The sequence below is a fragment of the Nesoenas mayeri genome, assembly GCF_963082525.1.
Source record: "Nesoenas mayeri genome assembly, chromosome: Z".
NCBI classification, from domain to species: domain Eukaryota; kingdom Metazoa; phylum Chordata; class Aves; order Columbiformes; family Columbidae; genus Nesoenas; species Nesoenas mayeri.
In genome coordinates this window covers 60,712,022-60,726,107 of record NC_137542.1, presented here as the reverse complement: position 1 = coordinate 60,726,107, position 14,086 = coordinate 60,712,022, and positions in this window count along the sequence as shown.

The window sequence follows — 14,086 nt, the reverse complement described above, 5'->3', positions numbered from 1 at the left end:
AAATTTTTGTTTGTTTTTACAGTAGCAGATTCTTTTGTGTCCCTTGGCCACAGCTTCTGGCCAATAACAGGTCACAGTGCTGGCCAGACCGGCTCCTGGCAGCCCCACAGGTGCCCCAAGCAGCTCCTCCCCTGGCCACCAGGCAATCCAGATAAACTGCTCAGCAGAACTTGGCCCCTGCCTGTGGCATGGCCATGGGGAAATTTCCCCACTCCAAGGGTAGATTTACCCATCCTTACTGTCCAGCATTCACCCATTTCACACAGTCAGGACTGGGTTGGCAGCCGAGGGAGTCCGCCTGTCCCTCACATTTACCACCACACCATCGGTCTGTGCCCCAAAGGCTTTAAAGTCTGCTTTGAAGCAAGGCATGAAAGAGCATAAACAAATGGGAGAAGGACAAATGGAGATCAAAGGCGACAAAGGCAATGATGATAAGATCAAGTAATGATGCATATCTGCCTTTGCCCAGTGTAATGGTTACAAATCATCTTAAAAATCAGCTGACCTTCCAACAGGTTCAGGGTTAATTACATTGTGTGTGGTTTGGTTTTCCTATTTTTAATCTGATTTTTCTCTTTCCTGAGAGGGGTACCAGAAGAAGTAATTCTGAATGGAAATTACCTGTAAAAGGCCAAAGCTTTTGTTCCAGTTCAGACAGGAAAGTCTGAAAACAGCACAGCTGAGTTTGAGGGAAGAGTAGAGAAATTAGTTATTTAGGGTGCCAGACCGAGGAAAGAGGGGAACAAAGTCACAGAGGGGATCAGATTAGGAGCTGGTTGTTGAAAATACTTGGAGATCTGGGGATACAAATTCAGTGCCATTTTGCTGAGTAAATAACACACCTTTGTTGCAGAGCTTCCCAACTGCAAAAGGAGGGCAGAAATGGCATTGGTGTTTGGTTGGTTGATTGATTTTCTACTAGAGGTATATACAGAGAATGCAGAGAGATTAAAGAGAGTGATGTCTTCAAATATGGTGGTTGACAGCACAGTACGAGAGTAAGGGCAGGAGGGTGGGGAAGAGAGATAGCACCACAAATTTGCAAGCCCAGTACTGCTGCATGGAGTTCACAGAGTTGTGCAGAGCTCTAATAAATAACAAGCTGGAGACAAGGAAAACTAGGAACTTAGAAAAGCCATAAGGTGACCCTGTCTGCTGTGGCTAACCATTTAATAAAATTAAGATTTAACCTTTTCCATAGTTTCATGTGGATAAGTCACAACTGTTTAATATAGATTCAGCTCAGCAGATCTCTACTATAATTTCTTGCTGTGAATTCATATTATTCCAAGCGGTTGACTTCATTACTGTGGCAGACAGATCACTGCTGTTACAGTACCTTTTTACGTATGATACACACACAATTGTTTCTCTGCTCTGTTTACTACCCTTTTTCATTGTCTCCATCAGGCACAGAGTAACAAGAAACCCTACTGGTGTAATTCACTCTGCTCAGCATGCTATTTTGCTAAAATATTTTTCTTTCATATGGCATCCAAAAAAATAAATAAATACGAGAATATTGCTATGGTTGAAAAATCAAGCTAGTTAGGTAATGTCAAATTGGCAGACATTCCGCATCCTTCAATTACCCCCCTTGTACATATGCATTCTGGCATAGCCTTTAATTAACGTGATCATAACATTTTTTTTCCAGTGAAAACATGTCATTAAGTACCCAGGGTGAGTGAGGACCCAGTATAGAGCTTTCTGCTTTCTCCTTAATGTTTAACAGGCTTATTTTCTATAATACTCAAAACCCTGCTCTGAAGACAGACTAATTAATTTCTGCCTGTTTATCTCCCATGCCACTACACTACATGAGTGCTTCAGAAACAACATATTAATTTTCACAGTAGCCTGGGGAAATGGGCAAGGGCTAAGGAGGTGGAGGAGGTAATAATTTTCATTTTACAAGAAGCGAGCCAAACTGTGATCCTCAGTGGAGACCAGACTCAAAGACAGCACCTTGTTCCCACCCCACCCCAGATCAGAGAAGCATAGATCACTCATCCTCAAGCTGGGCCACAGCACTGTGTTCTGCAGGGACTGCACATGCTTTGGTCGGTCGCAGAGCCACTGGAATGGGCTGGTGCAAGTCCCAGAGCACCTGGCCCCACCGAGCTGCCCCAAGGGATGCAGTGAGTCTGGGGAGCCCCAGAAGATGCTGTGCACCAGGATTTCTGTGCACAGCATTTGTGCTCGAAAATGACCAAGCTGTTGGGCTGGAGGTTTCCCACAAAATCATCTTGACCCATGGATCTGGCAAGAACGTGTGCAATGCAGGAGCTCACACTTTACCTAAATCTACAAAGTGATTGTAAACAGAATTTGACAATCCGAAACACCAAATAACCATAAATAATAACAATAAATTCTAATCCTCATTACGGGGAAAAAAAAAAAATAAAAGAGTAGCATGTCTGGCCATATCTATAATTGAGATTGATTTTGACAGCACGACAGCATAGTTTTAATTACTGTCTATAGCACAGTACTTTTGTGTACCCACATAATCAATTATCAGAGCTGCCAGCACCTAAACACAGAGGCATTTGCACACCAGCTCGGGGAGATGGATGGGGCAGTCTGGCTTGCTCTGGGCTGGAGAGGAGGTGGCACTGCTTCTGGCCATTACCACCTCTGCCCAGGGCCACCTCCTGCCCTCAACAAAGCCAAGGGCACAACCACCAGGTTCACCTTAACATGCATATCCAGATGCACTGGAAAACCTTATTACAAGGGTACATCTCAGGGCCACATCCAGCGCCAGGGGCTTCCTGATGAAGGAATCAATCTGTAGGAGTTTGAAGGACTTCATTTTGATCTTGACAGGTGAGTGGAGCCATGTGGGTCCACCTTGTCGAGCCAGTGGCAAAGCACAGCTGTGAGGATGAAGGACCCTGGGCAGGATGCTCTGTTTAAGCATCACAGCCTGCCACAATGACACCTCCTTGGCACAATGTGATCACTAAACAACGGTAACAGTCAGAGAGCCCAGAGCACAAATTTTCTGAAGTACTGACAGGAGATTTTTACCCAGCTACTATGAATAGAACAGACATGACTAGATCTGAAATACAACTGCTTTAAAAAAAAAAAAAAAAGTTAAAACAGTGAAAAGCCGACAGCTCAGGCCGCAGTCAAGTGACCACCCGAGTCAGCAATATGTGACCATGTACTGCATGTGAAGCCCTCCCTGCCAATGCTAAAAAGACTTCACTGAACTATGTTAAATATCCTGCATCAAGAGATGTTAATTCACCGCTACAATACTCAAAGGCATCACAGTGCTGTGCCACTGCTGCCACTTCTTATGTCAATAGCCAATAGACTAGAAACCTTCTCAATCACCTTCTTGAATCTAGTGACAAAGTCACCCTTCTTTTGCAGCCCCTTCACCAATCAAAGAAGATGTCTTGAAGACATATTATATTTTCTCTCAAAGAGAGGGGACTCAGCATAGGCTTCAAATAACAATTCCTCTTTTTTCCTGAAGTGGCACTGAAGCAGGGACACATGCTTCTCAAAGTCAATGGAAAACTAGGCAGTTCCGAAAGTTAAGGATGTGCTTATGGGGATGGATTGAAAAGTATGCTTAGTTGCTTTTCTGAGTCACAGCAAGGAAAGTTTCCCCCGATTCACCTCTTTTGCTCGAGACTCATCACAGCAGCAGCTAGGTGGCATATTTCATTCAATTTTTGGCATCAATGTGAGATTAAATACACCTTTGACTACAACACTCTGGTGCTCCCACAATATATTCAATGAGAATGCAAAATCTTCATCTCTGCAGGACCATATAGCCCACAGCGAACAGCCCTGGGAACAGAACACAGCACAGTTGTGAGACACAGGTGAGACAAACTGTTCCACTTCACAGAAAACACCAGCATATTTTAATCTTGCTCTAAAACCAGCCGAATGAGAGACATTCATTTGAAGGAATTAATGTAACTAATTAGATTCAAACACCGAGGCAATCTGTCTGCAATTCTTACCCTAATTTGCTAGCTAACAGGTGACTACTTGTGCTTTAAGCAACCACAGACTCTCATTGAGCAAAAATACGTAATTTTCTGAATATTCTCATGGTAAGCAATCATTTCAAATCTGAAGACAAAGTAGAGACTTTCTAAAGAAAGATCTGTCTGCCAAACTCTCTGAACATGTGCTTTTTGAGCAGGCTCAGACAAAATATTTTTTATATATTGATCAAGTGACACCAACAGGCTCAGTATAATCTTCTACCTCTTTTTATAATCTGAGAATAAAGGAAGTTACATTTTGGAGTAAAGGAGAGTAGCAAACCATGGCTACCAATATTCTAATGACAAAAATGTCTGAGTGAATTCCAGATGTCAGCCATGTGTTATGGTTTAATAGTTCAGCTCTGAGTCACAAGCACAAAAACCTGTTGCGAAACACATGCCTGCCTGTATGTGTGCGTGCACACACCAGTGTGAACTACTTTAAAAAGAAAAGTCATATTTTTTGCGGCATTAATAACGCCGGGGAAAAGGAGTTCATCTAGACTGAGGTGGGAGAAAATTAGCAACATTTGTCCTATGTCACAGATCAAGGGTGTGATAATTTGTAGATTTAATATTTACAAAGAATGACTTAAAACTGAAGAGAAATTAAGCACCCACTTCACAAGAAAGTGTAATCCTTTCAAATCCTGAAAGTCTAATCACATCCCATGTCTTGAATAATCACTAACCTTAATCACCCACACGCCTGCCATGTGAAACTCAAGAAAGTCCAAGTAATTCCTTGCCTAGATCTTCCAAACAGTAATCTTTCTATTGTGGTTTATTAGTTCCTTTTATTATTTTTTTCTTCTGACATAAAAGGAATAAATATGTGTGGCATCAATGTTTAGGAAGAGCTAACCCATGCCTCATCTTTCTGGCAAAGAAACATGGGGAAGGACCCTTTACTGCTGTGTGCACAGCTGGTGGGGAGAGCAGATCCCCCTCACGGGCTGTTTCCAGCTCTCCCTGGCTCTGGGTGGTGGGCTTGCGGGGGGACTGGCAAGTGAGATGCTCCCTCTCTGCTGTGCTCCTGCTTGACTGCAGGCCCACAGCTGGAACCTGAAGGTAAGGCGAATAATCTGCTTGGTCTCATCCATTTTTCAGTCATCCCTTCCTCCTGGAACCCGCGTTGCCTCTGCCACACAGCGTTCCCACACGTGGCAATCAGCCTGTTCCTTCCCTCCCTACAGCTGGGCAGCCCTCCCAGAGGCAGAGTCAGTCAGGAGCTTTGGGAATTTGCGCAGCAATGAAATCCATAAAAAGCTATGGACACTTTGCCACCCCCAAGAATTACAGCCCTGAACATGCACAGGCAATTGCATATTGCATGTTTTCTTAGCCAATCTCAAATGCCCATTTGTATTTAGACATACACATGGCAAGTCTGTGCACCCACACAGCCACTTGTATGTGCAAACCCAAGCCAGATAGGCCAGAAAGAGGTTTTTGTATTTCCTCCAAAGCTCCCCTCCTGTTAAATATGGGCTTTGAGACAGGGAAGGAGGGATGTTAAACCACACTGGAAAAAAAAAAATTACCACCGAAGACATTTACGCTCCAGTCTTTGCAAATTAAGATTTCACACGGGAATTTGGACAGGTGCAATGTTATCAGATCTGGCAATAGCAGCCCCCTTTCCTTACATAGCTGCCCCTTATTTATCTTGCTGTGGTTTCCACTTGGCTGGGTCCCCCGGCAGTGAGAATTTTAGGCTCTGTGTGCCTGAGAAGCAGCAGCAGCTCTTTACTGTGTCCGATGTGGGGAGGAACCAGTCCCCAGCACTGGGCACTTGCTCAAGAGGGAAACCTCTGCCCACCATCTCCGTGCATGTCCGCATGCTCAGGGGCAGACACAGGTTGCCAGTGACACCTTGTCATTGAGATACCACTTATCTCCTGTGTGCAAGCAGAGAACACTGGCTTCTTGTGACAATGCCAGCACAGCCCTAAACAACTCGCAACACAAGCAGTGGGCAACAGGTTTTTAGGATATCCTCTTTTCAAGTACTACAAATATTACATATGAACCTGTCCCTAATTTTGACAACTTCTGTAGAAACTTCCCAGATAAAAGCGTCTCCCTGAGCTGATGCTCTTTGTAGGGGTTGCAATGGGAAAGCATGCTCAAAGGACCGGGGCAGGAGGAGCTTGGCTCCACAGGCACAACTCAGTTGAAGGCCAAGTCGTGCCATGAGGTTTGCAGACATATACAGAACAACAGCATTTGCATGGTTTTTCATCTGCAGTTGTGACTTAATGGGAAACAGGGCTGATGAGGGCAAAGCGGAGAGGGAACAAGTGGGTGCTGCAGCAGGAGGAAGGCAGCCAGTGAAAACAAACAAAACTAGATCAAAAAAATAGCTTGCAAAGGGCAGAATGCCACATGTGGGGGCAATCACAACTCAGCAAAGGCAGGCAGGTGCCCCAGCAGGCTGAGGAGTGCAGACCAGGGCTATGGACAAGGGCCAGTGGGTGCTGAAGGGCCAACTCCCCCATTATGGGCATGGTGACCCCTGGGACGCAGACCATCAGGGTTTTGCTTAGCTATGGGAAAATAAGCCCTCCGGTGAGATGAAGCTGGACGCAAACCCCATCAGACACCCCAGTATAGGGCAAAGCAACTCTGCACACACCTGCATCCACTGGGAGCAATTTTTCCAAGGAGCCTTTTGATGACACAGCCTTGCAAAACGCACATTGAGCTCCAGCAGTCTCTGTTGGGGTCTTTTTTTGGATGATGATTTTTGACAAAAGCCTACCCACTTCAGAAATATTGTCATGGAAATAAAATAAAATATGCAGTAGCATACTGCTCTCCAGGGGCTGCCACCAAAGGCGCGTTAGAATAGCTCCATCTCGTGGAAATGAGCAGCAGAAGTGGGGACAAACAACGACGAACGAGGAGAAAAGCTGCAGGAAAAAGCTGGCAACAAGCACTTTGGTTGTGTGTGCCAGTTCCCATCCTCAGAGGTTTCACTAGTCCCGTCCTTCCTGGAGTTTCACTCTGATCTGCAGCTTTGAAAAAAAATGAAAAATATCTTTGTGCAAAGCCAACATAAATGGTATATTTCATCTGACTTTTGACACATAACTGCAATATTTACACAGTTACCATATCATCATGCTCAGAGCTCACAGGAAAGTTTGGGGCTGTGTGATGGCTTCAAGCTCTGCCACGCAGAGCTCCACTTCAGACCATCTCCCAGAGATACTCTTTCTCCCTCTGTTACTCCACTAGTTAATTTGCAGCTGTGTCTGTACCTTGCTCAGCATTTCTTTCTTGTCTCTACCATCTATATATCATCTTTTTCTTCTAATTTTGCTGCTTGTTCCAGGAGTATCTGTACCCCCTGCGCATGTCATTGTAAATCAGAGGGAACATCTGTACTGCAGAGCTCAAACACATTCCTGTCTTTGGGAGAGTTTCCAGTTCAGATAAGCAACCATTTCAATCCTGAATATGAAGCAAGTATACAGCATTAAAACCATGAGGTTACATTTTAAGATAATTATTACTCCCTCTTTCCGAATATAGTGTTGGATTTATTCTCCTGTTTATCCAGCCTCTGAGTTTTACCCTTTGATAACAGAGTTTATCTTGCAAGTCTATTTAATCCACATCCTGGAGGACATGGGAGATAAGAAGTGGATTTCAGCATCAAGGACATGCCCTTTTGGTTTTGCACTGTTACCGTTACTTTGAAACATCTAAGAAAATAGGAAACCTTTCAGGCTTAAGAGGTCTGACAAACATCCCATGACCTATACACCACATCAACAAGCTACCAGCTTAGACAGATGCAACAGTCTCCTCTAGTGAAACCGCACTCACCTGGAAGTTGCACAAACACATAAATAATGCTAATAAGATGGATTACCCCTTGGGCTTCAGGGGAGCTCTGCACTGCCTTGCCATGCTCAGGGTACACTGCCTGCGTAGCACATGGACATCAGAGCTGGAGCTGATTCCCAGGAGATGCCTGCAGAATGGCACAGCAGTGTGCACTGTGGGGATCCCATACAGCTGGCCATGGTGAGGTCTGGGCTGATGGCAGGCTAGAGATGGAACCTAGAAAAGAAAGGCCAAGGAAAATCCTGTTAACTGAAAATCCAGACACAGTCATGGTTAAAGAAAGCTCCCCCCGACCCAGAGTGGCTGAGCAGATTTTCCTCTGGCAGAAGTAACCCAGCAAATCTGTTACATGCTCTGGCTCCTTCCCTCTGTCCTCTCCAGGCAAGAACATCCTCAAGCCCTTGCTTGCTCTGCAGGTCTAGGCATGACTCCCCTGCACCAGACAACATGGGATGTGGTCCAGTAGCAAACCACATGTTGCTGTTTGTGCTGCTTAGGCAGCTGACATCCAGAAGAGACAAGTGGTAAAACTAAGTAAAAGGATAATATGGGAGGTGGATTTTAGATATCTCATCTGTATCACAGGAATTCCACTTTCTGCCATTGTTCACTTTACCACACTCCCCTAAAGAGCGATTTCCACTCATGTGCAAAAAAGACCATTTATACAGTACAGTTGCCCCCCTAGTCTGTGTTGTTTAATCAGGCCAGGCAAACCCTAGCCAGGGCAGACTTACTGCTCATAAACAGCAGCATATTGAAATACACTTCTATTTCTGTCACACCCACACAACTTCAGGAACAGTCTCTTTGTTTATTAAAACATGTGGCCAGTGTGCAGCCCACTGTGTTTCTTTCAGACCCACTCTTCTGTGATCTAGGGAAAATACATACCCTGTGGTGCACTGCAGACTGACAGAGATGTGCGTCTCTGCCCCCAGGCAGTGCAGCTCAGATCAGCACAGCAGCGTGACAAACTACAACTCACACACCTGCTGTGAACACTTCTTTAAACATGATTTTGTCTCCATGAGCTAGAGATGATGGCCTCGATCAGCAGCCACCAGAACTGAATGGGTGGCAAAGAAGCAGAGGGGACAGAGGCTGCGACACCAACAGCCTGTGGATGCTGCAAAGGATGTTAGGGAGAGGAAAGAGTCAATTGTTCTGCACACTCAACAGCAAAATAAGCAATGAGTTAAATTAGAGCAAGGAAAATATAGCTACACCAAGAGGAAAAAGCCTATAATTGACGGCAAACGTGATTAGGCAACAGGCCCCGGTGCCAGAGGAAGCGCTGACTGTCAGCCAACGCCATCCCAGCGAGACTCTGTCGTCATTGCCTGTGGGAGGACAGAGCCCCACCGTGGGAAGGAGCTGCATGACCCAGTGCTGCTCCCTGCCTTTTGGGCCAGGAAGATTAGGTACCCCAGACCTTCCCCGCTATGGGCTGAACAGTGGAGTGGTTGTTCAGCTGCTCCCAGCTGCCCAAAGAGAGTACAGACCACTGGGGTATGGTCTCTCAAGAATTTCAGTGCTTCTCGTAAAGTTGTTGCAAAAAGGAAGAGAGGGCTATTGCTTGCTTATGGCTTTAACGTGAAAGTGATATTTTGGGGCAACAACACTATAGAAAGAATTAACACCAAGCTAAGCTGCAGTGCAAAGCTCTGATGTGATTTCTTTGATGGCAATGAAACCTTGCAGAAGACTGAGCTGCTGAGTGGAATACTTTCAGAAGAATAATCACCAACCTGCAGAGAGTTACCTCTGGCAATACTGCAGGACATTTGGTCAGCAATCTTTCAGTGGGCTGAGGAGCAAACCACCCAGGACCTGACGAACTCATCAAGTCCAAACATCTGACAAATTCGTCTCATTGCACATACCTTTGCAAATTGGGACTCAGTATTTAGTATGTATATGTATATATATATACACACATATATAAAATGTGAAAGCAGATGTTGGAGCAGGTGGGATTTCTGGAGTGAGTACCTGACGGAAGAAGTGACCCGTGGCTCCAGGTCACTGGTGTCTGCCGAGGCCAGCAGAGGAGGCATGGCTGCAGCAAGGTCTGCCAAGGTATTGCCCTCCATGCACGGGACTGCTTGCCTTATTTCCACATCGTTAGCCCTGCTGTCTGGTAAGAACTTCCCCTTTCAAACCCATCCGATAGAAAGAGCTCATTAGCAGAAACCAACTGCAGCCTTGGCTCCCAGTAGCCATACTAAGAGCAAAATCTTGAATTTTAGTGGTGAGGTTGGTTTGTTCTCTCACCAGCAAACCAGATCAGTCAAGGATTTACACTGAGCAAGAAAGGCAAGATTGATGCAAGGATAGGGACTTCAGAGACAGACCTCTGAAGCACGGTGAGGACAAAGGAACAAACATTATACTGCAGCAAAATATAGTTAGGCCATTAACACGTTCCTGAATGGAGCAGCATGTATTTTATCTTGCCACCTCACATGTAGCCATAACCAGCACAGGATATTACCCAGCAGCTGAATGGATGCTCATCAGGAAAAGATCACCAGTGCAAAACGAGCAGACAAGAATTTGTTAATATGAATGGAAGAGAAAGAGGAAATAAACTTGAGAAGCGTATTGAAGCAGTCAATACTACAGGGACAAAATTTCTGGTTCCCAAGCCATCTGGCTAAGCAGAACCTATAGTTTTTTCCTCAGCATGGCAGATTTGGGTTTCTCTCATTATTCCCAACCACCCTGAGCAGAGGTGCTGCCTGCTGCTGCTTTTCAGTGCTCTCAGAACTTCCAAGTGGAGGAGAAAGGGTTCTCATGTGCCCACAGCCCCACTGGTGGCCTCCCAGCACCAAAGGGTTATGGAAACCCTCCCTCTGTTGGGACATAGCTTTGGACACTTCCAACACACCACCCACAGCTATGGTGCCTGGGTCACTCATGGGTACTCCTTACCAGCATTTCTCACTTCGAAGTGGGGGGAGAGGTTTCTCTCTTCTCTTCTTGGAGCTCTATATATGGCAATTAATGTCGCTTAGCAACAGGATTTCCTTTTAAGATGCTCTTTTGTCATTTCAAAGTCTCTGTGCCAGAAGTTCTTTAAATAGCCTGCACTCACACCAGCTCCCTCAGTTTGGCTCTTTTTCTTTATCTTTGTCCAGTTTCCTCCCATTGCAAGGTTAATATCTGTGGCCAGCCAAAGCAAAGCAAACCAAACAAAAATAAAATACGACTCCCAGGAATTTGTCCAGCTGCTCCATGCAAGGCTTGGGAAGCTTCTTTTCCCCAAAGCTGAGCCAAGCTACACCCAATAGAGACCAGCTGAGGCAGGTTTAAATTCTGATATTTTGCTTGCTACTCAAGTCGGACTTACAGATACAACCAGATTTCTCTCTTGTCAGTCTAAAATCTAGCAGGAAGACTTGTGCAGCCCAGCTTGCCAGATTCTATGTTGTTCAGATAGGGAAAGCATCACTTGTTACTAATCATTGAAATCTGCGTTTTATCTTGGCTTTATAGTACTGATACAACACATAGGGTGCTAGAACACTGGGTATTTTGCTTGCTTAGCAGGGAACAGAGGCTGCATTTATGAGATAGGAAAAAGTCCTACAGCTGTTTCAGAGTAACCGCGGGTTCCAGCATGGACATCCTCAAAGTACCTTCTGAATTTTTGAAAAAAATCACAAGATACTCAAGGAGGATAACAGAACAACAGTAGTTATGAAGAAATAGTATCTGTAGGGAGAGTATAGGAGACAACTCCCTTAGCAGATGAAATATGGATGTACAAAATGTCACTAATCAATCAGTTGCTAATTCCCATCAGCAATTTCCTTCCTGCATAGTGCCTTTGTCCTGAGGACTTTCATTTTGTGTCTGGTAGGTTTTACATGGCTTCACACAGCCCAGCCGTGGCGAGCCCAGCTTCCTGGCCAGCAGCAGGATGCAGGATGCAGGCATGGGGGCCAGGAACCCTGGTGTGCCCCTGGCCTCCAGCAAGCTGTCATCACCTGCTGGAAGTTTGTTCATCCTGACTACCAAATCATAGCACCGATGCCCCACAAAGGCCAGGGGTTCCAGGACCTGGCACAGCAGCAGCACCCTGACTGATCACCTTTACCATCATCCTTTTGAAAGCTGCTTCAAATAAAATCCACATGAGGACAAGTCATCCATGGAGAGATGGACAGAGGAATACTTACTTTTTTTGTCTGGGATATTTCTACACACAGCGGTCACATCATATCTCTGGTCACAGTCCCTCTCTTTTTCAAGGGGCATCTAGGTCAATACATCTGCAGGTGGTTTGCTCAAGTCACGGAAATTTTGGATTGAAGCTGTGCCATGCTTCCAGCATTAACCTTCACCACTAATACCTGAGGAGAGAAGCTGGTGGCTGGGTCCTCTGCCAAGGAGTAGTGGCAAAGCAGAGGAAGAGAAATCCCTGGGGAGAAGGGATGCTGCAGCCTGGCCCCCAGCTGCTCAAAACACAAACAAGCTGGGAAGGGCTTTACAGGCACAGTCCTGCACTCCTGTCCCTCTTGTGTCCCCACCACCTCTGAGAACGGGCAAAGGACATTGCATACATGCGCAGGAGCGTGGGCTGGAGAGCATATCTGACTGCTGGCTTCTGCTCCTGCTTAGGGTTTCAGAAAGATCAACTACTGCAGCAGAAAGCAGTGGGTTTTCACATAAAATCTGGTAAAGTCCGACGTTTTTTATGGCAATTTTTTCTCCTTGCAGGTGATTAATGCTGTTGCTGTATCACATTTTTTTTTTAGGCTTTTCCTTGGAGAACAGGCTGAGCCCACAGCATCTCCTCCACTGGCAGCAGGAACCATGCAGGTTTCCATGCTGGAAAACGTGGGTTTGTGGCAGGGCAGGTCCTGGTCCTTTCAGTCCCACTGCCCAAATCCCACTGCCTCAGGCAAACCACAGTCCCAATTCTTAACTTCCAGCATTTAAAGCAATCATTTGAGTTCCTATCTCTTGTTTGTGGTACCAAAGAAAACAATTATAAAGGGAAATCTTGAAAACCATACTTCAAGGAAATGACTAAAAACTATTTTAATCCTTTGATCCTGTATAAACAGGAACTTCGGAAGCCCTGCTGTGTTGGGTTGCCAGTCCCTTCATCTTCAGAGCTAGAGAAGACCCAGAGACTGACATGATTAATCTCTTAAATAAGAGAGAATAAATGTCTCACAGGAATTCTGAGGGTGCTAAAGTCTATTTAAAGTCTCTCTCTCTCTATATATATATATACAAAACTCATTGCACATTTTCTTTTTTAAAACTTCTTAGATAGATTCTCACTTATCTCTATAGTCATTACACATTTTTTTTCCAAGGCAACCATAGCAAAGGTGCAATTTCCTAGGTTTCTCCCATGCACAGCACCCCTCAGGGGCCAGGCTTTTTGGAGGTGCTGTGCTCAGTGCTCCACCCGGGACCCTTTCCCAACACAAGGGCCAGTCCAGGCACAGGGCCAGCCAGATGGATTTGACACCAGACAGGATTTCCCCTCGTCCTAACCAGCCGTCGTCCTGCCCAGCTGGAGAGGCTCCTGCAGGACTCAGAATCCCACCTAGAAATGGGACACACCGTTCTGTGTCGGGGTGGGAACTGACATCCCATGACTTCAGTATCGTGTCAACAGCCCATGTGATGTCCACATCCATACCACTTGGCTGGGCTGAGGAACACGCCAGCGCTTCACCATTGTGGTTCCCTCTAGGACCAACAGCAGGTCAGCGATGGTTTTTAAGTGAGGGAAGGGACACCACTCATGGAGACACACTGTGGGTGACCCTCCGCATTTTAGTGAGCCTCATGAACCACTCCTCCTGTCTAGCTCAGAAATCAGTTTAAAATGGAGAACTTGTGCGTGGATGCACAGCCCTTGCGAGGGGACTTTTTGCATGCAGGGCAGTGCTGCTTGTTTGTAGGGTGGACCTGTCCCGGAGAGTCAGTGAGAGGAACCGATTTGTTTGGCCCTCAGCAGTGTTCAGCATCTCACAAGCACTCAGTGACAAGCACCATTGCGCTAAAGTCAATTATTACCACTGCTGTTCACACACTCTTAAATTTCCGATCACCAGAGTGGGAAGAGTTTCAGCCAAGCAGACAGACAGTAATATTAAGATGAGAAAAATACCCTCAACAGCACTATCTTAGAGATCCTTGTGCCCTGACAACCCCTCTGCACT